The sequence below is a fragment of the Coenobita brevimanus genome, chromosome 62 (genome assembly GCF_032717465.1).
Source record: "Coenobita brevimanus isolate Jiangsu-jjx chromosome 62, ASM3271746v2, whole genome shotgun sequence".
Classification (NCBI taxonomy): Eukaryota; Metazoa; Arthropoda; class Malacostraca; order Decapoda; family Coenobitidae; genus Coenobita; species Coenobita brevimanus.
The window spans coordinates 21,859,013-21,886,408 of record NC_137015.1 but is presented as its reverse complement, the minus strand read 5'-3'; the positions used below and the strand labels follow the sequence as shown (position 1 = coordinate 21,886,408).

Below are 27,396 nucleotides of genomic sequence, written 5' to 3'. Positions count from 1 at the left end.
TCATTAACCAAAGATGGGCCTGCGTGTAAGCAGTCATTCAGACTATATGTCCTCTCATGCTATGTAGCTGAACAATCAACCACTACTTTAATTGGTGTTGTTAAGCTATCTTTAGTGACACTATGGAGAGCTAAATAGTGTACAGGATGGCTTACCAGACTCTTGTCCTCCACCTTATCTATGAATGCTCTTTCTAACTGATCCTGGATGACTTTACAATATTGTTTGCAATAGTTGGGATCTTTTATGAATTTATGCTGCAAACCTCTCAATCTGCCTAAGGCTAACTTAAAATTATCAGGCAACTTATCAACGTTTTCTTTCCACGGTAATTCCACAACATATTGTCCCTGTTCTTTGGAATATTGCACCGTTTCATAGAAGTTACCTAATACCTTCTCTCCCTTCTTATCGGTCTCATTGGGACTAATTCCTATGTGATCTAAGTTCCAAAGAGCTGTCAGATCCTTGATTTCTGGAGAAGTATTCCTGCCATCAATATTTGCTAGCTCCATTATTGGATCTATTGCCAGTTTCAGAACAGTTACCAGCTCTACATGCATATCTTCTTCTGACCGATAAGTGCCACTCAATGTATAACCATCAACTGTGGGTAACAAAATTATGTCTCCTTCCCTTATATAACCAGCGTGTACAAAATGATAATAAGAGTCCGCTCCAATCAGCAGTTCGACCATATCCCCCCTAGTGACACTTGGATCTGCTAACTTGTAGCCCAGAGCCTTCAGATCCCGCACATTATGTTGCAGCCCCTTCCCTGGCTTATAGTTAGGTAGTTCGTCTACAACCACCGCCCTCAACTTGCGCACCTTTCTACGATGGCGGTAAAACAACTCCACTACCTCATACTCATTACATCCCATAGAGCCAGTAAATCCTTGTAGTTGTAAATGTTCCTTTCTCATCTTGTTTACCTTCAAGTTCGCTAAACTTGATCTTAGAACAAAAGGTAGGTTGTGAGCATTGATCTAATAAGGCCCTAACCTTGTTCTGCTGGCCCGTTTGAGTAACCAATGGAATCCGAATCATTGGCAACAACACTGATTTATGACTCGATGCCACAGCCATTGTCACTGTTGGTTCTTGGGTTACTGTTTGTTCATGGGGTTCAGAATGAGAAGCTGGTCACAATTAGTTGTAGTGTTTCTGCTAGCAATATCGACATGGCCTTACTTTGGGATTTGTACGATCCTTACTACCACGATCTGCCGACAAACACCTGACACAGATTCAACTGCTTTGCTCTCTTTAATTTTGCCTTCTTTGTTTTATCCTTTGCACGCTTAGCCCAAAAATGGTCTGGTTTAAAACACAATTTACATCCATCCCTCTGCATAGGTACAGTGTGTTTCACTTGCTTCACTGCATATACTGCTGTAGCGGTCGCACCCAAATGTTCCGTGGGATTCTGTCTACTTTCAATATTACACACCTCCGTCTTTAGCACACGAATGTAATCATCTACATTCAACCACTTCTCTTTAAGTTCACGTTTGATCACTTCCAGAAGTGTACTAGGGAGTTTATTATGTAACAAAACAGCACAAATTTCACTCACAGTGACTCCCATTGCACATAGTGATTCTAACTCACACTCAAATGATGCAGAAAAGTGTTCATTCACTTCATACGCTGCAGGAGGTAAATTACATACTTTTGCAATGTGGGCAGCCTTAATGCAATCTTCTTGACTGTAGGTATTCTTTAAAACTGTGACTGCTAATTCATAACTAGCTGCTACCAAACTGAATCCACTAATAATTTGGATCGCTTCACCACTTAATTGTCCCTTAAGGTATGTAAATTTCTGGATGTCTCTTAGATCGGTTCGAGGGTGCACACTACAGTCAAATAGATCCCACTGAATTGGATCACCATCAAATATTGGCAATTTCAGGGACAGTAATTTAATTCCCGTTGCTTTCCGACTCTCTGTCTGTTTATGTACTACCGAGTCCTTGGTGGATAATTCTAGAGCACTCTCTAATTCTATCAAGTGTCTGTTGACCTTATTAACATATTTCATATCACTGACCACTTCTCCTTCTAGATCTTCATCAGGATATAATTCATACAATTCCTGATTGTAAGACTCAAGCTCAGCAAGGATCTTCTCAACCATCACTTTCATACTTTTGATGTCATGAATGGTTGCCGCATGTTCTATAAATTCTGTCAAGTTAGTGGTCAGTTTAGTAATGGCTCCCTTTTGGCTGCTCTAAGTCTCTTTAAAGATTTAATTTTATCCATTTTTAACAATATATAGGCAATTAAGTGAGAGAAGATGACAGCAAATGCAGATTTTTAAGTTAAATGTAATCTTTCATGGGTAAATCCAAGTAAAATAAAATGAAATAAAACTAAGAAGAATTTCTATATTAAAATTTCGACAAATAATTCTGTCAAGCTCCTGTGAGGATAGTATGTTAGGCAGTCGAGGAGATCAAACCCTAAACCCCCCTCACTAGGAGCTTGTTGCTCAAGAAAGCAACACGCTCTTTTCAGAAGGCCATCCAACACCCTTTTGTTGCCTGGTGTATCCAGGTGTACCCCATCCCATGACAGGTCAGACTCATTCATCTCCATGACGATAAACCGAGCCTTTGCGAGAGGAAAAGTTCTCTTCAGACACAGGTTCACTCCGTTTCTGGCACGGATATATTCTTCATAGGTCATGCCTGGGGGGTTTGTCCTTTTCTCGATGCCGACAATGAAACAGTGGCCCCCTGTCTCATCCTCGATTTCCTTAGCCAAGACTTCTATATCGAGGGCCAACTGATTCAAGGCCGTATCTCGGGATAAGTCGTTCCCCCCCACGATCAGAATAGTAGTCTGGCCTGTATGTTATGATGACCTGGTATTATTTACTATCTCTTATTGTGCTGACCTTGGCAGCAGGCACATCAAATTTGCGGACATAAAAGGCTGGAGCATCATCTGGATACTGCACTGGACGATCTAATAGGAATCTCTGGACATAAGAATCCCCAAAGAAGGCTACTTTCTTCAAAGGGAACGGATAATCTACTGGGGAGGGTTCAAACCCTACCCTGACATCCCCTCAACCACGTGCAGCCTCCCCCAGTGCTCCGCACAACATATGGTTGACCACCGACACAGCACAAACAATGTTCCCGCTCTCACACCCGCAACCCCCTATTATTTATCACTAAATATAATCCTGGTCATGGCATCAATTTATGTTAGTTATTATCACTGTAAGGGGTCTTAACTATCAACTAACATAATGCGGAACAACAACTCACCATTATACAGGTATACAGTATGTGGATGGCCTTTATCATTCTTTTTCTGTGTCTGTGCTCCTCTCTTCCTATTTCTCCCATCTTTCCTGTCACTTCTTACTGCTTTTCTTTCCTTCATAGGTGGCTTCAAATTGAGGGACAAGCCAACTGGTTTCCTGTAAGCCATGAAACCATTTACAACGCTGGGTGGTTGCCACATAACCAACCCATACGTGCTCCCGTGTCCACAAGTGGGTTGGTGGAGGGTTAGTGCCCCTCCCTGTAAAATAGGTAACTCAAAGTCAAGTGGCCACCCCTTACAGGATTATGGCATCTGGCAAGAGATAGATAGATAGATGAGGATGGCATTTTAATCAGTACTCAGTATAAATATCTGAAGGGCTAAAATAAATATGCTGAGTATTTAGCTGTAGGGCTGATGTATTAAGTGCAGAATGATGGTTGATTGCTGTTTACTGTCCAGTTGCGGGAAGAGAACTAAACTGTCTGGTAGCAAGGAGAGAACTGAACCTTCTGGTAGCAGGGAGAGAACTGAACTGTTTCGAGCAGCTTCGTGCACGAAGTAAATTAAATGAAACTTACTAACTAAATATGTTGTTTTCTCCATGATCAGATTATCTTCAATGATAAATAATATCTTACCCAAATTATTTACTACAAGAATTTATTTACAAAGAAATGTGCTGTCGTGGGCGGGAAATTCAAACCCAAATTCCACGACAAGACTATAGTGAGTGGGAATCACCACTTACCCAGTCGGACTGTCTGCAAAATTCCTGTCCAAGTACCTCACGTGGCAGTGGGAAATGACATGGCATGCTTATCAGAGACCGTAAAACATAAGGCATTGTCGCTGAAGCCCACCCTGAGCAGTGTCGGACAAGGCCAGAAGACGCCCCTCTTCATCGCAAATATGAGTGGTGGTGCAGTTAAGCTCAGAGATGGTTGTTATATAGGTGACCTGATCTGCTATGATGCCCCTGTAAAGGAAGTCTACGATGTACCGGTGATCTCTCCAGTAGTTACATCGCAAACAATGACTCAGTCAGAACCTACATGTCTTGGGAAAGGAAATTTGCTAGGACAATACGTGAGGGTAATAGACAATGTTGACCATAAAGTGCAACTGCTAGCACTTCTTAAAGAATTCTCCGATATAAAAGCACTTCCAGGAGAACCGCTAGGTAGAATGGCAAGTTGAAGCATCATATTGATTTGTGCTCTGGTACAAATCCGATATATGTGCCTGGATACCGTCTACCGCACAGCCAAAGGAAAGCAGTGGAAGAGAAAGGTGAAAAGATGCTTCATGATGGAGTCATTCAGCCTTCCTCCTCACCTTGGAATGCACCGCTCTTTTAAAAAGTATGGTGGTGTGAGACCTGTTGTGGATTTTCTGCAAGTGAACAAGGTAACTGTACTGGATCATTATCCAATTCCACATCTCAGAGACTTACTACAGTCCCTGGGTAAGGGAAATACTGTTTTCACTTGCCTGGATCTAGCATCAGGGTATTGGCAGGTGGAGCTGACCGAAGAGTCTCGTCTCATCACTGCCTGTAGCACTCGCAGTGGGCACTTTGAATTTCTCCGGAAGCCTTTTGGACATAGTAATGCTCTTTGACATTTCAGAGGATGATAAATCAGTTGTTTGGTGACATATTAGGGCAGGACGTCTTGGCATATCTAGATGACTTAATAATTGTGAGCAAGGGCATGGACACTCACTTTAATACGTTAAAATGAGTGATGGAAAGCTTAAGGTCCGCAGGCCTGAAAATCAAGTTGTCAAAGTGTGAATTCCTGAAGTCAAGTGTTAGGTTTCTGGGGCACTTAGTTGATGGTGATGGCATCAAGGCTCTTTGGACAAGGTTATTGTCGTGATAAATTTCCCAACACTCAAGTCCAAGGATGACGTTCGCTCGTTTCTTGGACTCACTTGCTTCTACAGGAGCTTTGTCCACAGATATGCTGCTATCACATCACTGTTAACAACGCTTCCTAATTACACTCAACCTTTTTACCTGTGCACGGACATCTCAGGTTCGGGAATGGGAACGGTGTTACAGCAAAAGGATGAGAAAGGAAAAACGCACACCAATGAATATGCCAGTAGAACATTAAGACCCCCAGAAAAGAATTATTCGGCAACACACTTGGAGACATTAACAGTCGTGTGGGCATTAGGACGTTACCAGGATACCACCATCGGCTACCGGATAATTGTTTTAACTGACCATGCACCCATATGCGACTTGTTTAAAGGGAAGAACCTGCAAGGTAAGGTCGTGCATTGGTACAGCAAGGTAATGGAGTTTGTCCCAGAAGTCAGATATTTACTGGGCCGACAAAATGTTGTTGCCGACGTGCTGAACAGAAACACTGCTGTTGCCATATCTGAGGATATCCCTCTTGCTGGGTATTGCTTGGACACGGTAAAAGCACAGCAACATAGGGATGCGATGGGGTCTCAAGTCATCTATGCCTTGGAGTCTGGTGAAGAGTCTTGTCTACCTGAACTTCTGGTACTGATGACTCGCTTCCACCTTCAACATGGTCTTTTATATAAGAAACCACCAGGGAAGTCCTGTGTATCAGTTGGTTGTTCCTGCTACTCTTCAGCAAGCCGTGTTACAGTTGGTTCATGATGCAACTCAAGCGAGTCATCCCGGACACGACAGATGCATACGTGAGGCAAGAAAGAAGTATTACTGGCCGACCATGAGGAAGGACATAGAAGCCCACATTAGTCAATGTGTCAAGTGTGCAGAAATACGAGGAACAACTGGACCTTCAACTCCCATCTTGGAGTATCCCCTACCAGAAAAACCTTGGGATACAGTCTCCATTGATCTGTTGGTGTTGCCAAAAAGTCATCAAGGCTCAAGCTTTATATTGGTGGCAGTGGACTATTTTTCACGATTCACTGTTGTAGCACCTTTACAGACGAAAACTGCAGAGGAGGTGGTGCACGCTTTTGTAACCTCAGTGATCTGTCCATATTCTACACCCAAGGTATTGCTCAGCGATAAAGGCAGTAAGTTTCGTAACCAAGTGTTACAGGAAATCTGTCGTACATATGGGCTAAAGCAAATCTTTGTTGCGCCTTTACAGTCCCAAGAGCAATGGCCTTGTGGAGAGGACAAACAAGAAGATATTGGAAGTCTTGAGACCAGCGATCAACTCATGGGAGGATAACTGGCAAGACTGGTTACCACACGTAGCGGTGGCCATAAACTCCTCAAACAATTACTTAACTGGGAAATCTCATTACATCCTTTATGAGGAGGAGAAGGTGTTACTCTACAATTTGCTAGCTGGACCTCCAACTCTAGTGTACACTCAAGAGGACTACAACAAAGTCCAACTTGCCAAGTTCCAACGTATACTGTACATAGTGATGTACGGAAAAGATTAAAAGTTTCAAGAGCGGAGATGATGGCGAAACAACACAAAGGTAGTCAAGAAATGATGCTGGAGGTAGGCCAGAACATAATGATCCACAACCCTGAGAGAACTTCCAAGCTCAAACCTAAGTTTTGCGGACCATGTACCATTATCGAATGAGTGCATGGACATACTTATAGAATAAGGGATGATGCTAATGGAACTCAGGAGATAAAATATGCTGACAGGATCAAACCAGTAAGTCACATGAGCTAGGCCTAACTAACCTATCGTCTGATGTGTTGTCCCCTGTCTTTGTTGCAGTCTATGTCGTCATCCGTACCTGTCCCTAACCAAGAGTATTGCAGCAAGCTATGATCCCACAGCAAGGACGATTAAGGGAGTATCTACTCCTGCAGAAAACATGGCTGTGACTTGTACTCCTAATGCATAGCTTGAGGTGGACTTATGGAACGATGTCAGACACGGACACGACTGCACTGATGCCAGGAACCCTGAAGAGCCCACTAGGCAAAGTCATAGTAGTAGAAGATGCAGTATACATCCACTATCCGATGGAAGACTATCTCCGAGCTCCAGACACTGTTAGAGATGCCTTCGGGCGATTATTTCACCTCAAACAGCAACTGTTGGAAATAGGAAAGTCATTTGACCTGAACTCACAGCTGATGAAATCGGACAGTGAAGCTTTCATACAAGCCTTGCATGGAACAGTCGTGCTTCAGACTGGACATATAGACAGGCTCACTAAATTACATGTCGCTTTACCTAATGCAGATTCTGATCTTTCCCAGCATGTCCATGCACGTACTAAGAGAGGACTTATGGACCTTCTAGGTATCTGTCTCAAAAGCTCTTTGGTACGGAGCTAGATAAGGACGTAGTACAATTGGGCAGACAGCTGCATGATTTGGCATTGGCGGCTAAGGCAAATAAGACTAACCCTACACACGTATGAACAATTTCACTAACAAAATTAACGAGATAACTGAGACTACCAACCATCTTGTAGGAGTTGTGAACAACATCCAAACTAACCTACCAACCCTAACTAACTTAGTGTTAATCGCTGAGTGCTTACATACTCTCGATGAGTCAGTCACTGCTTTGGAGTTGCATGTAGCCAATATGGTGGACGGCTTAATCGATGCAAGTCTGAATAGCGTTAATGCTTTATTGCTTACTACTCATGTTTTAAATAGTGCTCTTGATGCAGCTATGGTGAAGCATGGACTTAAGCCACTTTTTGGTATAAATCAGCTGGAGTATTATTATCCACTATTGGAGGCCCAGTTGGCCCATGATGGCATCCTGATATTCGTAGCTATGAGGAATGCTGTAACATACCACGAATGGTGGTTCATTCCTTTCCCTTTTGCTACTACTAACAACACACTTGTCATTCTGAACAAGGGTCCAGAGGTGCTAGTTGTGTCTGATGACAAAATGTATATAGCAGAAATGACTGTGGGTGAATTTGAGAAGTGTAAGGCTTCCTTTCTTGATCTCCATATATGTCCTGCTTTCCATTTTGTCTTAGACGTAGATGAGTGTAAGATGGCCTTGTTGGACATGAACACTTCCTCTACATTGCAACGTTGCACTTTCCAACCCATTCACCTCAAATCAGTTTTCCATGCTCCTGTACATGCGAAACAGTACTTCTTCTTTCCTGAGACAGAGGACGTAACACTGATGTGTGCCTCACATCACCAGTTCCTATGTAGTCGGTTACTACACTGCACCCGATTTTTGTGAGTTGCACAGTAAAGAGATAGTAATTCTACCTAACATGAAACATCTAGCCTTGTTGGTGAATTTCTCGTCCCAGGTACGACCCTTTCTACCTTCATTCAATGTTTCTCTGTTGAATGTGAACAGGCTGTCTAATGTGTTAAAAAAAAAAAAAAAAAGAGTAGAATTTGTCTCCCACCTGAACAAGACTGCTTTAAAACTATATGTACTGTCCTATCTTCCTTCATACCTTTCTCCTTCCTATTTTGGTCCTGGCATTGGTCTTCTACTTCTTGTGGTCTTGTCCTGTGTTTGTGTTCGGGGCTACTATCTGAAAGGCCTTAAAGTGAGAAACCCACTAAATCCACGGGACCGTGCTTGCGGATTGCAAGTGGACTTGCCTGAATAGTTAGCTACCCTACACAATGGTTAGGCTACACAGTAGTTAGGACTACAATGTTGACGGGGATGTCGAAAAGATGTGGCCAAGCAATGTTCTGGTGCTGAACATCATTTACACAATGGGTTAAGTCTCACACTATTTTTACATATTACATACTGAGATGTTTATTCACAATTCAAGAGTGTGTAATATAGTGTGAAGATAAACAACCAAACATAATTGCACTAAAAGTGTGGCTTGGGGATAAGATGAGTGCCCAGATGTGCAAGCCAGCATTTCTCGGACGAAAACACAGGGTGAAAGACGGTGACAGAAGGATATAAAAGATGCATATGTTTAAGTCTTGGGGAAACATATATTTATGTTAATGTATTTTATGTAATTAAGTCTTATTGAGATGTAAGATGTGCATGGTAAAGTAGTAATACACGCCTATTCATGTACATCTCTCACTCTCTCTAAGAGATATTGCATCTCTAAATAAGCTGACCTAAGCCTGTTCCCAGTGTGGGCAGAGCAAAAGCAACCAGATTACACTCAGCTCTCGTAAGAGGGAGATGTACGACTCTGATTTACTCTTTCGTCGCAGTTGTATCTTTCCGTGGCGTATTAAAGAGCGAAAACACAACTGCTCCAGTTTCTGTTCACTTGAGCACTACCATTACTTCTGACTCACAGGTCACCACCCCTATTCCTGCCGCCTGCCGTGGCAGCAAGACTTAGCTGCGGGAAGTGACCAGCTGGGGAACTTAGTGTATTCCATACCAGCCGGAAAAAGAGGCAGTGTAGTTGATTAGAAACAGTAGCACAATCTTCGTTGGGCCAACGACTACTAACAACCAGGAATGCTTCACAAACACCAAATTTCCTATTGCAAACACCAGATCTAATTACAACAGTGCCCAAAAACTATACATAAGCACTATTGGTATAGCGAAATATGTTGCACAGCTGGGATGGGGTTAAGAGTGGAAATTTAAAGGGACAGAACTGCACAGTACCTTCCTTACTCACAGCTCATTTGGTACTGAATAACCTGTCTGCTCTCTTGCTGGTATCAGGACCCACAGTTGCCAACTCATTACTTTTGACAAGCACTGAGCAAGGTATGACACCCCCAAAAATGATGCAAATTGGCCAAAAACTGATTTTCCTGTGAAGTTTTTCTGCATTCATGATGCCAAAAGCGTCAATGAGTATTTTTGCAGCCAGACCCTAATGATTACTAACGTGTCATCGTGTACGAAGGGGTTAATAACCCCAGGCGATGAACAACCCTTTACAGTACCAGTGTCAGTGACATCGTTAGTGTGACCTATAAAAAAAAAAGCTAGAACAACTATGGGAAGGGAACGAAGGTCACTGGTATGTTTACACAACTCTATGCTACCATTCCAAGCAGTACTGCTTGGTTTTTCATCATCATCATCATCATCTGGACCTCCTTTCCCACCGTACAGCAGGGTGAGGAGCAGCCACGTCCAGACAGCCCAAAGTTGCCCAATCCTATGGTCCATGCTTCCATTCACTCACCATTTAAGCCCCCAGAATCGTGGCTTTATCTGATACGCCAAGAACATTCATCATATACTGTGGCTTCATATAAACATATCCAAGAGTCAATCCGAATGCTGTCATGTTAAGATGGGGTGCCAAATCCCTGATCGTGCGCTTCTCCTCACAATATTCATCCAGCCAGCTCGATCTCTTGTCAATTCCCTAACCTCAACAACTTCCACACCTTGCTTCCTCATACATTTGTTCACCATATTCCTCCACCTTCTCCTTGGCCTACCTTGCCTCCTCCCTCCTTCAAATTCAATCAGAGATACCTTTTTCAATACTGTATTGTCATTCACTCTCTCCACATGACCATGCCATCACAGTTCACTCTCTTTGACTCTGGTGTCCACAGACTTCCTCACTCAACACATCTATCACGAATCACATTATTTCACATCTTATCCACTCTCTGTATGTCACATACATTCCTCAGCAGTCCCATCACTACTCTCACTCTTGACTTTTCATTTTCACACAACACCATAGCCTCACATCCTTTTGCTAAAGATGGCATGAACACTCTTCATATATGCCTCATGCAGCTGCAACACTCAAGACTCTGTTTCTTATCAAGGCCTTAACTGCACCAGCTACTTTTCTTCCTTGTGACACTCTGCTTTCCACTTCCATTGCACATTTTCCTCTCTTTTCTATCACTGTACCCAAGTATCTGAACTCTCTCACCAATTCCAATCTCTCTCCATTCACTGTAACATCACACTGGGAGTCACCTCTCTCAATCACCATCACTTTACTCTCTTCTACATTTACTCTCCAGGCTCAACACTCACAGGCATCAGCAAAACTCTGCAATAGTCTACCAAGTTCCTGTCCAGTATTTGCAAGTAGTACTGCATCATCAGCATACAACAAATTTGAGATAGTCCATCCATCAACATTCATTACTAATGAGGTCTCCCTCTCCATTACTCGTGTTTTTACTTCTCTCCTCACCCCATCCATATATACATAGTAAAATCTCAAATTTCGATGGACATACGTACCAAAAAAAATGCATCTAAATTCAAAACATCTAAATTTAAACTGAACTTCTTATGGGAAAAATCAATTTGGGTCCAGGGCCTCCCAATTTCACTAAGTAAAATCATGATTTTTTGCCACACTCCCTGTAACCTTTACGAACTATAAGTGTGGTTAAGTAACTGTAGTTCTGCACTGCATTGCCATACTGTACTGTGGTGTAGAATACAGCAAAATTTGTTACAGTTTGTCAGTATCCTGTCACAATTTTTATTAGTTAAAGCACACTGTATAGTACAGTACAAACCTTAGGTTATGGAATACAGTAAAAGTCCCATTATTCGGCATCTATGGGACCAGGGTGATGCCGAGAAATTAGATTTGCCGAATAATCAAAAACCTACCCACTCAGTACCTTAAATATATTGGTGAGCACTCATCACCACTTATGGTACGGTATTACAACTGTGTTTGGAGAGAGTACTGTATACTGTACAATACTGCAATCAATACAGTACTATACCTGAATCTGAAATATATATATATATATAAATTAGTGAACATATACAAGGGTAATGACACAGTAGGCCTACAAGTCAGATAACACTTCCTCGATGGCCAAAATGATATGGAATATTACCTACCAGCTCAGTACATCACCTGTATTGGTGAACTCATCACTACTTATATTATTACAAATATGTTTGGAGTGAGTACTGTATACAGTACTTTTTCCAAACAAAATAAAATGGTCGGAAAATTGCATAAAATAAAGTAAAGGGATCTGAATTAGTAAGGTCTTTCTGATGAAAGTTATACCTTACATTTAGCACTCACTCTTTTGTTCGTTTTTTTGTTTACATATGAAAGGAGAGTACTGATGGAAACAGTAATGTATTCCATGAACCCCTTAATAACCTCCGACATTGAACAACCCTTTACAGTACCGATGTCGAGTTAGTGAGCTATGGAAAAACGTGAACAATTATGGGAATGGAACGAAGGTCACTGGTATGTTTACACGACTATGCTACGATTCCAAGCAGTCAGGGGGTCAGTAAATCTCAGATGTTTTCGCCCATTTGGTAAATGCACTGTAACTTTATCAATTCTCCAGTCAATCATAGCGAATCATAGAATGGGTTTAGGAAGAAAAATAACACAATTCTAGGTGCACAAGACAATTATCTTCACATCTTATAAGAAAATGGAAGAAATTAAATCCCTCTCTGAGTACGTAAAGTTCTTCCATTCTTCTGAAATCAATTTATTTTTCTTAACGATGGGAAGATAATCGTCTGGCTCACCTTGCAATGTGTTATTTAGCTTCCTAAACCCATGCTATGATTCGCTATGAGTCATGGAAAGATTGATAAAGTTACGGTGTACTTACCAAATGGGCGAAAAAATCTGAGATTAACCAACTGCCTAACTGTTTGGAATCGTGGCGTAGTCATGTAAACACGCCAGTGACCTTCGTTCCCTCCCCATAATTGTTCAGTTTTCTTTATGGCTCACACTAACTTAACATCACTGACATCAGTACTGTAAAAGGTTGTTCAGTGCCGGAGGTTATTAAGGGGTTAATGGGATATATTACTGTTTGCATCAATGCTCTCTCTTTCATGTTAAGCACAAAAACAAACGAAAGAATGAGCACTTTCATCAGAGAGACCTTAGCAATTCATATTCCTCCAGTTTATTTTTAAGTATTTTTCTGACTTTAGGTTAGGTTAGGTTTGGTTAAATTATTAGGTACAGTTAAACTCGGTTAGGTTTAATTAAACAGGACAGTCCCATCATTATGCTGAGGAATCAAAATGCTAGAGCTGTCACAGCCGTACAGCTAAAAAAACAACGGGGAAACTGATTTAACAAGCAACATTTTTTTATGGGTAATGCATTACAGTGTCAGTGGTTCATGGGCTACTCAATTACCGGTAAGTGTCATTTTCAGGAAGGCATCAAGAATGAAAGAATGAAAGCATGGGGGCTTGGAACGTAACCCTCGCTAATTTGGTGGGGGTGGTTACTGTAGTGTATGATACTGTGCAATACAGTAATCCCTCCAATATCCGGATCAATAGAGCCATCGGTAGGTTCGGTTATTGGTTTCGTCCGGATATTGGGCCCCAGCTTATGGACTTGTACTTATGGACCCTAACTCAGAGACACACCTATACAACTCCCTCTGGACATGCATAGCACCTATTTAAGACCCAAATCACACCAATAAGGCACATAACTGACTGAAATAAATGCAAAAGAAACATGAAATGAGGGTTTAGAAGTATGTTCATACATTAATAAACATTCTGGTACTTATGGACCCTAACCTAGCCTAACTCTCAAAAACACATTCCTACTGCACATGCATGAGGTAAGTATAGTATGGAAAAAAGTACAGTATGAAACATTCTGGTAAGTATAGTATGGAAAAAAGTACAATATGAAACATTCTGGCTACTTTCAGCAAGTCCCTGGCCACCTCGATGAATAACCGCCTCCTCTCGGACTCTGACAGTAAAAACGATTTCCTGAAGCACTTGCACTACACTCTTCCTGAAGTCTTGCACTGAACTTAGTCAATAACACACAGAAGTCCATTCTCTTCACAGTGTTCACTTTAGTCCAAATAATGTTCCATTTTAATTTCGTGTTGCACATTAACTTTTCCCGATTTTTTTTTATTTTCCAAAGCCAAAACAAAGAAGGTTAGTTACGTTAAATTTTGTTTCCACTGAGTTTTTTCTCTCATTTCGAAAACCTTAACACAACACACCGTTTTTTCACTGCACAACACTCAAAATTCCCGTGTGGTCTAGTGGAGAAGTTCTTGCTGTTTATTCACTGTCAGAGTCCGAGAGTATCACTGGCAGGCGACCAAGGGGTGCATGCTGGGTCGTGGTGATGGCGTACCGACTACAGAAGACTCTGACGAAAGCCGCAAACTCACATCGAGCAGTGACTCCACTGTAGCTGACGTGCTGGGCTGTGGCTCGGAGAATGAGGGCCTGTCTTGGGGAGGCAACGGAGTGGAGCCAGGGCTTGGCACAGCGGGAGTCACGGGCCTGAAAAAACTGTCAATCGTTGACTGACGCAAGGACCGACGATTCTGGCGATTGATGATGTGCTGCCGGAAAGCACGCACTTCCTCCACAAGTCCCAAGGGCCCCATCTCCCTGTCGCAGTCTGGGTGTTCCAGGTAGTCCAGGACGAACTCTAGATGTTCCCGGAGTGCGCTCAGCTTGGGGATGGCTGGAGTAGTGTCCTGCTGAGAGGAGTCCGCATCATCATCGCCTTCGTCGTCGGAATCTTCAAGTTCGGGACTGACACCAGCAACCGAAGACGCGATCTCGATATCAGACAACGTCTGATACCCAGGATCACCCTCGTCGTCGTCCAACCACTCACGTACATCGTCCACATCAACAACGTAGCCGTGCGTACGTAGCCGTGCATGGAAGTCATCCACGTCAAACCCTAGGAAATCGTACTCCACATCTGTTCCGAGAAGCAGACGAGACCAACCATTTTCAAGAGTTTTCACAGGGACTTCCTTCCATGCACTAGCCCAGTTGTACAGCGCAGACTTGATGTTGTAGCGGCGAAGGTTTTCCAAAGTCCGCTTGCCTCGAGTGTCACGTCCTTCCCTGCACTCATCCTCGTCCTCAAGAACAACCATCACCTAGTCCAGGAACTTCCGACGGTACAGGCGCTTTGTTGCCACGATCACTCCTTAGTCCATGGGTTGAATGAGAGCAGTCGTATTAGGTGGCAGAAACATGCACCTAATACGGCCATTCTCAGCAACCAAGTCCTTGTCGCACAGGTGGGCAGGTGCATTGTCGAGCAGAAAGAAAGCCTTTACCTGGTCGCGAGAGATTCCCAGTGTCTTCGTCTGGTACTGGATGACCTCCTTGACGAAGTGACGGTGAAACCAGTCTTTGAAAATCACAGCTGTGAACCCATGCTTTCAAAGAATGGTACCATACGACAGGAAGGATATCCATCACCCCACGAAGGCACCGAGGCTGCTTTGCACGGCCAACAACAACGGGCTTAAGCCGGTGCATGCCGTTAGCACTGGCACAACACAAAGCAGATATCCGTTCCTTAGAAAGCTTGCGGCCAGGTACACGCTTCTCCGTCTCATCGGCTAGAGTGTTCGTTGGCAGCGAGCGATAGAATAGGCCAGTTTCGTCTGCGTTATAGACTTGACCGAGAGTGAGGTCCTCCCTGTCGATCAAGCCTTTCACCTTGTGCCGAAACTCGTCAACTCCATCCTCGTTAGCGTCCAATGCTTCGCCATGTGCTTTACGGTTAGTAAGGCCATGTCGTAACTTGAACGCGAAGAGCCAACCCTCGGATGCCTTGAAGTCTAGGGCGTCGTGAAGCCTTGCAAACTTCTCAGCAGCAGCCTTCAGCTCCGTTCCACGTACCATCACACCAGCTGCACGTTGCTGTCGGTACCAAATCAACGTGGATCGGTCGATTTCTGCAAACTTGGGGGTAAACATAACCTTCCTTTCCACGTTGCGTTTGCTTCTCGATGAGAAGTCAGCCGTGTACTGCATGGGTTTGTCTCGGGAACGTTTGATATCAAACAAAGTCGACCGGGCCAGGTTAAACTCGCGGAGAATGCGTGAAGAAGACCAACCCATATCAACTTTCTCCAATATCTCCCTCTTCTTTTCCAGTGTCAACACCACTCTCTTCCTTTTCTCAGGTGGCAGGGCCATCATCACACACACTAAGAGGAGGGCCGAGAGCAGCAGGAGGCCTTGCAGCAAGTACGGCACCACCACAAAAGCGAGCATGTGGGCAGCCATTACGAAGAGCGTAGGTCCAGTCGCGGTGAGAGACAGGCGGGAAGTGGGGAGGATGCAGCGGCGCTCTATCGGACGTCAGAGGAATGACGAACCAAAACAATGCTCTCCTGCGGCGCGCGCGGCAAGTTCAAATTACGGACGGCAAAAAATTGATTTTTTTTTTTAAATTTTTTGGGGTTTTCGGACCATTTTGGGAATGTTGGATCCCAGGACGATAAGGTCCGGGTAGTGGGGATGTTCGGTTATTGGGCGTCCGGATATTAGAGTGAGTACTGTACTGTAATCAATACAGTACTATACCTGAATCTGAATAAAAATACAGAAATTAGTGAACATACAGAAGTATAATGAAACATTAGGCCTACAAGCCACCGATAACACTTCCTTGACTGCCGAGATTATTCCGGACATCTGCCGAACAATCAATGATTTTCGTATATGGGACTATTTCTCAAAACTGCCGAAATGTCGGATCTACCGAACAATCAGCTGCCGAATAATAGGACTTTTACTGTATTATCACTTGCCTGGCTGGTGTTGGTGGTGTGTGGCAGGGGTGGACCACTTAGTTGAAGTATCCTCCTCTGTGGAGGTATCCAACCCAAATTTCTCAAAATGAAAATCATCCTTGAGTATCTGGACAACTCCAGTGTCAACATCTTCCTCCTCACCCTCTTGGATGGTTATATCTTGCAACACCTTAGTAACTGGCCTGAAGAAGGTGATGATCTTTGACTGTTTCTGCTTATGAACCCTGAGACAGCATCGAAATTCGCGATTTTGCATCGAAAAGTGAGGTAGGCAGACCACTCCAAAATGAATCTAAATTAAAATAATCGAATTCTAAACTGTCAAAATTTGAGATTTTACTGTATATTGAACAACCACGGGGCATCACACAACCTAACTGCACGCCCACACTGATTGTGAACCATTCACTTAGATGCCCATTTACCCTTACACATGCTTCACTACCATCACAAAAACCTCTTGATGACACCTAGCAGCTTACCATCTACACCATACATGCGCAAAACCTTCCACAATCCTTTTCTGTCTACTTCGTTGTATGCTTTTTCCAGATCCATGAATACCATAAATGCCTTCTGGTCCTTCTCACAAGCCTTCTCCACTATCTGTCTCACTGCAAATATTGATTCACACATCCTATGCCATTCCTAAAGCCACCCTGTTCATCACTCACTTTTTTTTTTTTTTTTTTTTTTTTTTTTTTTTTTTAATGTAAAGAAGATGGAACCAAAGGAAAGAAGCCAGTAAACTGTTCCTTTCACAAAAAAAATAAAAACAAGATAACAAAACCAAATTCTTAAGTGCATAGGTCCTCTTCTTCACCACCCATTCCTTAACCCATCACATATGGGTAACGTATACGTGATGCCCAGGGGACATCCGGGTGACACATATATATGATCTAGTGCTTCACGGGATTGTCTGAATATTTTGCGGGTTATTTTCACCACACACAGCCACTGGCAACCCTCCTGCATGTATCTGAGTCATGCTCCAGGTACCTGAGTACCTCCGAAATGAATAGCCTTACACAAAAAGTTTTCCCTGTGTCCAGATCCTTAGTTGAGCGCCTGCAGCCGCCAACTTCAACACCAACGAAGTCCAAAGGCCAGAAAAGAAAAGGCCTTAGTGATAGTGTGATAGGGGGAGAACTCGAGGTGACATTATTGCCAACTGTGAGTGGAGAAAGTGACTCTTCCTCTCAGGAAAGCAACCCCCATAATAAGTGCAGATATTTATGCATCGTGTGAGGAGGGGGAGGACGTGAGTCCTCCACTATGTGCCCATCATTTCCCCCTGTACAATCATCTGCTATTTCCGATGATGGGAATTGTTTAGAGGGTATTGACGATCCCAGGGAGGGGGACATCGGCACAGATGAGAACATGGAAGAGGAGGTAGGGAGTGGAGAAAGAGAGGAGGTAGAGGAGGGAAGGACAAGGCAGAAGGAAGCGCAGTGCGTCAAGCCTCGCACCACTGCTCTGTCTATTTAAGTGAGTAATTGAAGCAGAAAGTTTGTTTCATGACCAAACCAGTGCCTCATTTTTTACTGAAAGTTTTCATGTGTGTATGTTTGTTATGATGAAAAAGTACAGATCACAGGAAAAAAAAACGTTATAGTGGAAAGTATAGTGGAGTGGCGAAAGGGAGGAGGGAGGAGGAAACGTGGTGCTTTACGCCGCCACTCAGTCTCTTTACGTGAATAATGCAAGTAGAAAGTTTCGCTTCATGTTGAAATCAGTGCTTCATTTTTCAATGAAAGTTTTTGTGTGTGTATATTCATTATGATGAGAAAGTCTAAATGACAGGAAAAAAATTCTGTTATAGCGGAAAAGACTGCATTTTCGATTATAGACAGTACATGAATAACTATCTTGTTCACAATATATATATATATATTTTTTTAGGTTTTCTGTAGCAGTAGTAGTACAGTACTCTCGCGTCCAACACGCGTTAGTCGAGCATGATTCAGGTCCAGCACGGAGAGCAAATAATTAGTATTATTTAATACGATTTAATTACTGCAACACGAGCGTGTTAGCATAACACGCACAGAGCTCCGAGAAGTGGGCGAAATCCGCAGAGATCAACTCTAGCACGATCACCCCCAGTCCAACATGGTCATACTGGACATTCCCATGATGATGATAGCCAATGAAAACTTCTGATTAAGTAGCCTTCCCCGCCCGCTATCGTGACGTGATCGTGATGCCGCCCAATTAAAAACGCTTCTGCTGTCACGTGATGTTTTGTTTAAATTTCTCCCGCCACAGCGCCACTCAGTCGCATAACTGCATTGGAAGGTGCTTTTTTCTTGCTGCATTTTCTGCCCTTGTTACTGCATTTTACCCCGCTCACGATGCCTAGGAAGCCTTCTGAGAACCCCAAGAAGCATTGGCACCTCCCTCAGGCCACCAAGCTAGAAAGCATCGAGAGGAAGAAGAAAGGGGAGAGGAAAGTTGACATTGCCAAGGCCTACAACATGAATGAAACCAACGTGAGGACCATAATAAAAAACCAAGACAAGATCCTGGCAGCCGAAGGCTATCACACAGCACTTCCTACCAGGTTTGCCGAGGATACGATGGTAAATCGGAAAGGTAACATGGTAAAATTGCCGACGATACCACGGGCATTTGGAATTCATCTGGATGGATTCCTGCCGAGGATACGACGGGCAAAACAGTGTGACCAAAACCCAGGCGACTCGACAGAGAATGTATCGTACAACAGCATTGAACATTTAGTCTGACACTGAATACATATTAATATTTTAGAAAAAATATCAATCGTATTGAAACCCTTCTCATCGGCGTGTGTACAAGTTTATAAACAAAGTTGCTTCTCCTTATTTTCTACCGAGTCAGCGAGAGCAATCACTTTCCACAGTCACAAGACACGGCTCTGGCAACAGTGTGAAAAGAATGCCGTTTGCCGAGGATTACAGAGTGCTAGGACAGGCAGAAGCAGGACCTTCCATGGCTGTGGACAAAGATAGTGATTCTGAGTGTGATTTCGAAGGATTTATGAGGGAGGTTGAGGAGGAGCAACAGCCATTACCCGTTAGTGATGCCAGCAGCCATCCTCCGGGGACCCAGTACGACTACCTACAGCCTTGGATACCACCTTCCATTCAAAGGAAAGCCCACCAACACTATCCTAAAACGTTAATTATTATTCACAGCACAGTACCATTTATTATAATTACAATAGTATCAATATATGTATAGGTATATGGTAGGTATTTAGGGTGACTTTTCCTAGGGTTGCTGATATAATTCATTTTTTACCATAAGCTCTGTTGTTAGTCCAACACGTTTTTGGCCCAACACGTGACCCTTGCATGACAATATTACCGTGTTGGATGCGAGGGTACTGTAGTACTTGTAGCAGTAGTTGAAGTAGTAGAGGCAGCAGCAGTAGTAGTAGCAGCTGTATTAGTAGTAGTAGTAGTAGTAGTAGTGATAGTTGTAGTATTAGCAGTAGTTGTAGTGGTGGTGGTAGTAGTAGTAGTGGTGGCAGTAGTAGTAGTAATAATAATAGTATTTTCAGCAATTGTAATATCCAGCCTTCTAGTCGCACAGCGTTGCCAGAATCGAACAACAATGCAAGCCAAACATACATCTGTGTTCTTACCTAATTGTATCTTTACAGGAATGAGTCAAGCTCGTACTGTCCCGTGTCTTAAACCATATTTATCGTACATATCCTTAAATTTGTGAATTGTTTTGGCACACACTATTTCATTCGGTAGTGCATTCCATTGATCAATTGCTCTGTTTAGGAAACTGAATTTCCTTACGTCTTTTTCACCTCTCTTCTTATGCAGTTTTTTTGCAGTGTCCTCTTGCTGATGCTTCTCCATATGTTAAGTAATCATTTATGTCTATTTTCTCCTTTTCTGATATGCACTTATATAGCATTATCATGTCACCTCTTTTCCTTCTCTCCTGCAGTGTTGGTACATTCAGTTTACTTAGTCTTTCTTCGTAGCTTAGGTCCCTTAAGCTTGGTATCCATCTTGTAGCGGCCCTTTGAACTTTTTCAATCTTGTCTATATGTTTTTTGAGATGAGGACTCCAGACTGCTGATGCATATTCCAGGGTTGGTCTAATGAATGATGTTATTATCCTTCTTAGCATGTCTTCATTTATGTATGTGAATGCTATTCTCATATTTGCAAGCAGTGTATACATGTTCCGAACCTTCTCGCTGATATGGTCAACCGGAGATAGTCTGTTATTGATAATCACACCTAGGTCTTTCTCTCTTTCTCATGTGTATAGGGTTTTATTTCCTAACTTATAATCCCAATCAGGTCTTTTTCCACTTTTACCAAACTTGATTACATGACACTTGTCCACATTGAATTCCATTTGCCATGTACTACTCCATTCATGAAGTTTATTTAAGTCTTCTTGTAGCTCTTTGCAAGACTCTGTGCTAGTAATTCTCTTTTGTATTTTTGCATCATCTGCAAACATATTCAGATAGCTCTCATTTCCAGTGTTAATGTTTATATCATTTATATACACTAAAAACATGATTGCTGCCAGCACTGAACCCTGTGGTACTCCACTAGTCACTTCTTTCCATGATGAGTAGTTTCCTCTTAGTACTGTCCTCATTTCTCTTTTTATGAGAAAGTCTTGTATCCAATAAAACAGTTTGCCTCGAATTCCTCCTTGATGGTACAGTTTCCATAAAAGTCTTTGGTGTGGTACTGTGTCAAAAGCTTTCTTGAAATCTAAATAGATACTGTCCACCCATCCTTCCCTTTCCTGTATTATGTTTGTTACTCTGTCATAGTAGCTCAACAGATTAGTAACACATGATTTTCCTTTTCTGAAACCAAACTGTCTTTCTGTTATCATATTGTGTTCTTCTAGATGATTTACCCAAGCTTTTCTTATAAGTTTTTCTAATACCTTGCTTACAACACTGGTCAGTGATACTGGTCGGTGGTTGAGTGGATTTTGTCTATTTCCTTTCTTGAATAAGGGGACAATTTTTGCTTTTTTCCAAATATCAGGTAGTTCACCTTGACTCAAGGATTTCTTGAAAATTATAAATAATGGTTTACTTAACTCCTTTGCACATTCTCGTAAAACCCAACATGAAATTTCATCAGGACCACTTGCTTTTCCTGTCTAATCTACTTAACTCCTCCTGTATTACTTTTTCTGCTATTTGTATATCTGGTAGTATGTTTGGACATGCGTTGTCCACATAGTCCCTCTCAAAATTTTTTCTTCTGTAAAAACTAATTCGAAATTCTTATTTAGTGCTTCACAAATATCTTTCTCTTGTGTATAAGTGATTCCCTCGTCTGTAATGGATTGTATTATATCTTTTACTTTGGTTTTGCTTCTGATATAGCTATAAAACAGCTTTGGCTGATCACTACTTTTATTTATTATATCCTCCTCAAACTGTTTTTGGGCTTCCCTCCTTATTCTTGTATAGTCGTTTCTTGCCTGTTTGTAATTATTATACGCTCCTTCACTATTGTGTCTTCTGTATCTATTGCACAACAAATCTCTTCTTTCTTTTGATTTTTTACATTCTGTATTGAACCATTCCTGTATTTTCTTATCTACTTCTTTGTGTTGTCGGATGTACTTCTGGACTCCTATTTCATAAAATTCAAAAAACTTTTGGTATACAGCATTTAACCCTTTAAGTCCGGGTCGGGTCTTAAGACGGGTTCTCTTGATGGATTCCGGGTCGGGACTTTTGAGTAAAAGAGCCTCAGGCAACGGGTGGCATCGTTTGATACCCCCAACCTTCCACGTTGCACTCAGAGGGGTCTGGGCTCTGACGTCATATGTAAACAAACCTGCTGGTACAAATGTACCGGGTTTTAGGGTGGATTTTTTTTTTATTTTCGCATTTTATGCCCAAATAATTACCTAAAAATGACTCATAAACCATAAGATAATTTTCTACAAACAAATATTTGCCTAAAATCCTTCAAAAATATGCTGTAATAACAGTACATGTGACCGATTTTTTTTTCACGTCTGCAACGCGCGGAGGTTAGGCAGCGCGATTGTGCGTAGCGTGGAGTTAGAGGGAAGTCTTCACTTTTCGCCCTCAGCACAGTATTCAGATGAGATGGCAGAACCGACCAGCAATTTGCAGAACTCTGAAGTGACTAGTAGACTTGATGAAGAGAGGGAAGTGCATGACATCACCGATTTTGAAGGATTTTCCGACAGTGATACACAAACTCCGTCAACCTCAGGGGTATCAGTGAGTAGTGCTGGCGTGAAACGTAAGTTATCGCCAGGTTTGGAGTACGATAGTGATGACCAGGAGAGTGGTAGTGACAGTGAGGGGATGGCACAGGAGAGTGGTAGTGACAGTGAGGGGATGGCACAGGAGAGTGGTAGTGACAGTGAGGGGATGGCAGACAGTGACAGTGATGGATTTATTCCCGTGAGTGACGAGAGTGATGATGATTCAGACCTAAGTGATGATGATGATGATCCCAGGGTGTGTGACCCTCCCCGTAGGCCTGGTGGTATTGGTAGTGCTGGTGGATCTGGGTTTATCTGGGCAAATGGTGATAGATTCATACCAAATTGCTATAGATTTGATGCAACTCACAGTGGAGTGACAAGGGCTGCTGGAGTAGACAAAAACAGTTCTGAAATGGAGTATTTTCTCCTGTTTTTTGATGGTGAAATTCTTGATTATTTGGTACAAGAAATAAGTTTTTCTAATAAGAAAAGAATGTTCTCTTCAAACTATAAGAAGAAGAAAAGTTTTGTTGAATGAGAGGAAATAAGTTCTGTTCTAATTACTGGTAGCATTAGTAAAGTTCAGAAGTTGAAATTACAATTTTTTGAATATGGAAACAAGTTCTGTTTTGAAAATAATTGTACACAGAAGCAAGAAATAAGTTTTTCTAATAAGGAAAGAATGTTCTGTTCAAGCTATAAGTGAAAACACCAGATAGAAAAAAGTTGTTTGTTTACTTTCTGCGGCACCCTCATGGATTACCCATACTGCATTCATCAGCTTCATCAGCTGTAATTTCAGTAATGGGTAGGTAAAATATATTTATTTTATTATTTTTATTGATATTTCATCATTATCCATCATCCCAAACACATAAATCATAAAAATATGACATGTCAAATTTCCCGAAACTTTTGCCTCCCGGGGCATGTCTGCGGATTCTGAATTGCCTCACAGAGGGGTTAAATCTTGTCCTCTAAGCTCATTTTCCCAATCAACTTCTAAGAAATACTTCTTTAGGTCTTGATAATTTCCCTTTTTATAGTTTAGGCTCTTTTTGTAACTGTCATTGCTGTTTACTATGTCATATGCTATCCTGAAGTTATAATTTAGTACTGCATGATCGCTTTTGCCGAGTGGAGGGTGATATATTAAACTGTCAATATCATTTTCTTGCCTAGTAAATATTAGATCTAGCACTGAAGGTACATCAAGTCCTCTTTTTCTGGTGGTTTCCCTCACATGTTGCGTTAAGAAAAACTCTTGTACGAGATCCAGGAGCTTTTGGTCCCAACAGCTTTCTCAGCTATTTATATCTAGAGTATTCCAATTTATATTTGTATTGAAGTCCCCAGTTAGTATAATTCTTTCCGATTTCTCTTCCATTTTATGTAGCAATGATCTTACACTCTGAATTGTACTCTCTGCCAGGTCCTCATATTCGTCTCTTTCCCATGTGTTTGATCTGGGTGGCATGTACAAATTGGCTACAATTACTTTCCCTTCAGATGTGTCGATCTCTACTGCAATCAGTTCTACTTGTGATGGTATATCCAGTTTTATTTCCTTGACTTTTAGATTTTTCTTAGTTAATATTATAATTCCTCCTCCTTTTTTTAAATTTCTGTCTCTTCTCCATATATTGTATTCCTCTAAGTTTAGTATGTCATTGGATATCCTTGGTGTTAATTTTGTTTCAGTTAGGCATATTATTTGTGGTTCATTTTCTCTGATATAATCATTCATCTCTAGTAATTTAGATACCATTCCATCCACATTTGAGTACATCAACTTTATCATCTTGTTTCTATACTTGTCATGACATGGTTCTACTACCTTACTCCTTTTTCTTACATCCTGTTTGTGTACCACTTTCGTACCTGCAATCCTATTACTTTGTAAAAAAATTTCTTCTTCTCCTCTTCTGATCTTCCCTCATTTTTTGTTTTTGCTTCCTCCCTTTTCTCTTTCAGTAATTCCAGTTCCTCTTGTGTTAGGCATCATTTTATCCGTACATTTTTCAACTCCTCTTTTTCCATAAGATTCTTTGCATTTTTTAGTATCTCTTCCACAGTGTTTACACTCTGGAAAGTCACCTTTAGAGGTCTTGTCTTGCTTTTCTAGTATTTCCCTAACCTTTTGTGTTCCTCTATGTCTTTACTACAGATTTCCTCTGATACTTCTTTCAGTAAGTTCATTACATTTGTCATCTCCTTTTTGTCTCTTGTGATCTTGTTTTTAACTTCTTCCTCTTCTATAACAGTGATTACTATTGATTTGTTTATCTCTACTGAATCTCTGACTAACTTAGGATTGTTTTGGATTATTCTTTTCACCTCCTTTTTAATGCTTTTTTCCTCCACCCTTGTTTCTAAGTCTTTCTTTACTTTCACCATTCCAGCATACATGGTTTCTACATCATTTTTGTAGCTTTGCACAGCTTCATTCACTTGTGGTATCTTCTCCTCAATATCACTGCTCTGGTCAATAAGACTGCTAACTTGCCTAATTGCCTCTGTGTCATTTTTGAACTCTTCCATAACACTCTCGTAATTGACTACTGTACTTGCCATTTCACTCATTTTCTTCCTAAGTGTACTCAATTCCACTGTTAGTTCACTGATGGTTGTGTCTTTCTTATTGGCCTCCCTTCCTAGTTTTTCTATTTCTTCCTTTTGCAAGTGCATCTGCTTCTTTATTTCATCAATTTCATTTTTGAAAGCCATTTCTAGTTTGTTTACACGTTCGACCAGTCTATTGTCAGTCTCTACTTCAACCAGTTCATGATAGAAATCATCATTTTGCTTTTTACCTTTATCCCTTTTCTTTTCCAAATTTGCTTTACTAAAGTATGTATCCATTTTGCAATACTTAAAGTGTAAAGCATGTACTTACAATCTCCGTGTTGTTGTAGTCTAAACAAACCTCAGAGATGACTCAGCGTATTCTTTCATCTTGGTTCTATTTCCTGTTTCAACAAGTATTGTTTAAACATATTATTTTTTTCCTTTTAATAATGAACAATCATTTAGTCTAACCTGGTACTGAGCTTGACTCATACAAAGATACAAATTTAGGCAATGCCACTGGCCGTGATGATTTGGTACGGAGCGCCGGTGACGCACGTCCGCCTACATTGAATCCCTGTGTGTGTGTGTGTGTGTGTGTGTGTGTGTGTGTGTGTGTGTGTGTGTGTGTGTTCTTACCTAATTGTATCTTTACAGGAATGAGTCAAGCTCGTACTGTCCTGTGTCTTAAAACATATTTATCGAACATATCCTTAAATTTGTGAATTGTTTTGGCACACACTATTTCATTCGGTAGTGCATTCCATTGATCAATTGCTCCGTTTGGGAAACTGAATTTCCTTACGTCTTTATCACCTCTCTTCTTATGCAGTTTTTTTGCAGTGTCCTCTTGCTGATGCTTCTCCATATGTTAAGTAATCATTTATGTCTATTTTCACCTTCCCTGATATGCACTTATATAGCATTATCATGTCACCTCTTTTCCTTGTCTCCTGTAGTGTTGGTAGATTTAGTTTATTTAGTCTTTCTTCGTAGCATAGGTCCCTTAAGCTTGGTATCCATCTTGTAGCGGCCCTTTGAACATTTTCAATCTTGTCTATGTGTTTTTTGAGATGAGGACTCCAGACTACTGCTGCATATTCCACGGTTGGTCTAATTAATGATGTTATTATCCTTCTTAGCATGTCTTCATTTATGTATATGAATGCTATTCTCATATTTGCAAGCAGTGTATATATGTTCTGTACCTTCTCGCCGATGTGGTCAGCTGGAGATAGTTTGTTATTGATAATCACACCTAGATCCTTCTCAATTTCTGATGTGTACAGGGTTTTATTTCCTAACTTATAATCCCAATCAGGTCTTTTTCCACTTTTACCAAACTTGATTACATGACACTTGTCCACACTGAATTCCATTTGCCATGTATTACTTCATTCATGAAGTTTATTTAATTCTTCTTGTAGCTCTTTACAAGAGTCTGTTAGTAATTCTCCTTTGTATTTTTGCATCATCTGCAAACACATTCAGATACCTCTCATTTCCAGTGTTACTGTTTATATCATTTATATACACTAAAAACATGATTGGTGCCAGCACTGAACCCTGTGGTACTCCACTAGTCACTTCTTTCCATGATAAGTAGTTTCCTCTTAGTACTGTTCTCATTTCTCTTTTTACGAGAAAATCTTGCATCCAACAAAACAGTTTGCCTCGAATTCCTCCTTAATGTACAGTTTCCATAAAAGTCTTTGGTGTGGTACTGTGTCAAAAGCTTTCTTGAAATCTAAATAGATACTGTCCACTCATCCTTCTCTTTCCTATATTGTGTTTGTTACTGTATCATAGTAGCTCAACAGATTAGTAACACATGATTTTCCTAT

General features: G+C 41.5%; 1 protein-coding gene across 2 annotated transcripts in view; it reads right to left on the bottom strand.

Moving 5' to 3' along the window:
- Ars2 (arsenic resistance protein 2) overlaps positions 1 to 27,396 on the bottom strand; it is an 842,642-nt gene that overhangs the window by 418,962 nt on the left and 396,284 nt on the right. The window lies entirely within an intron of this gene.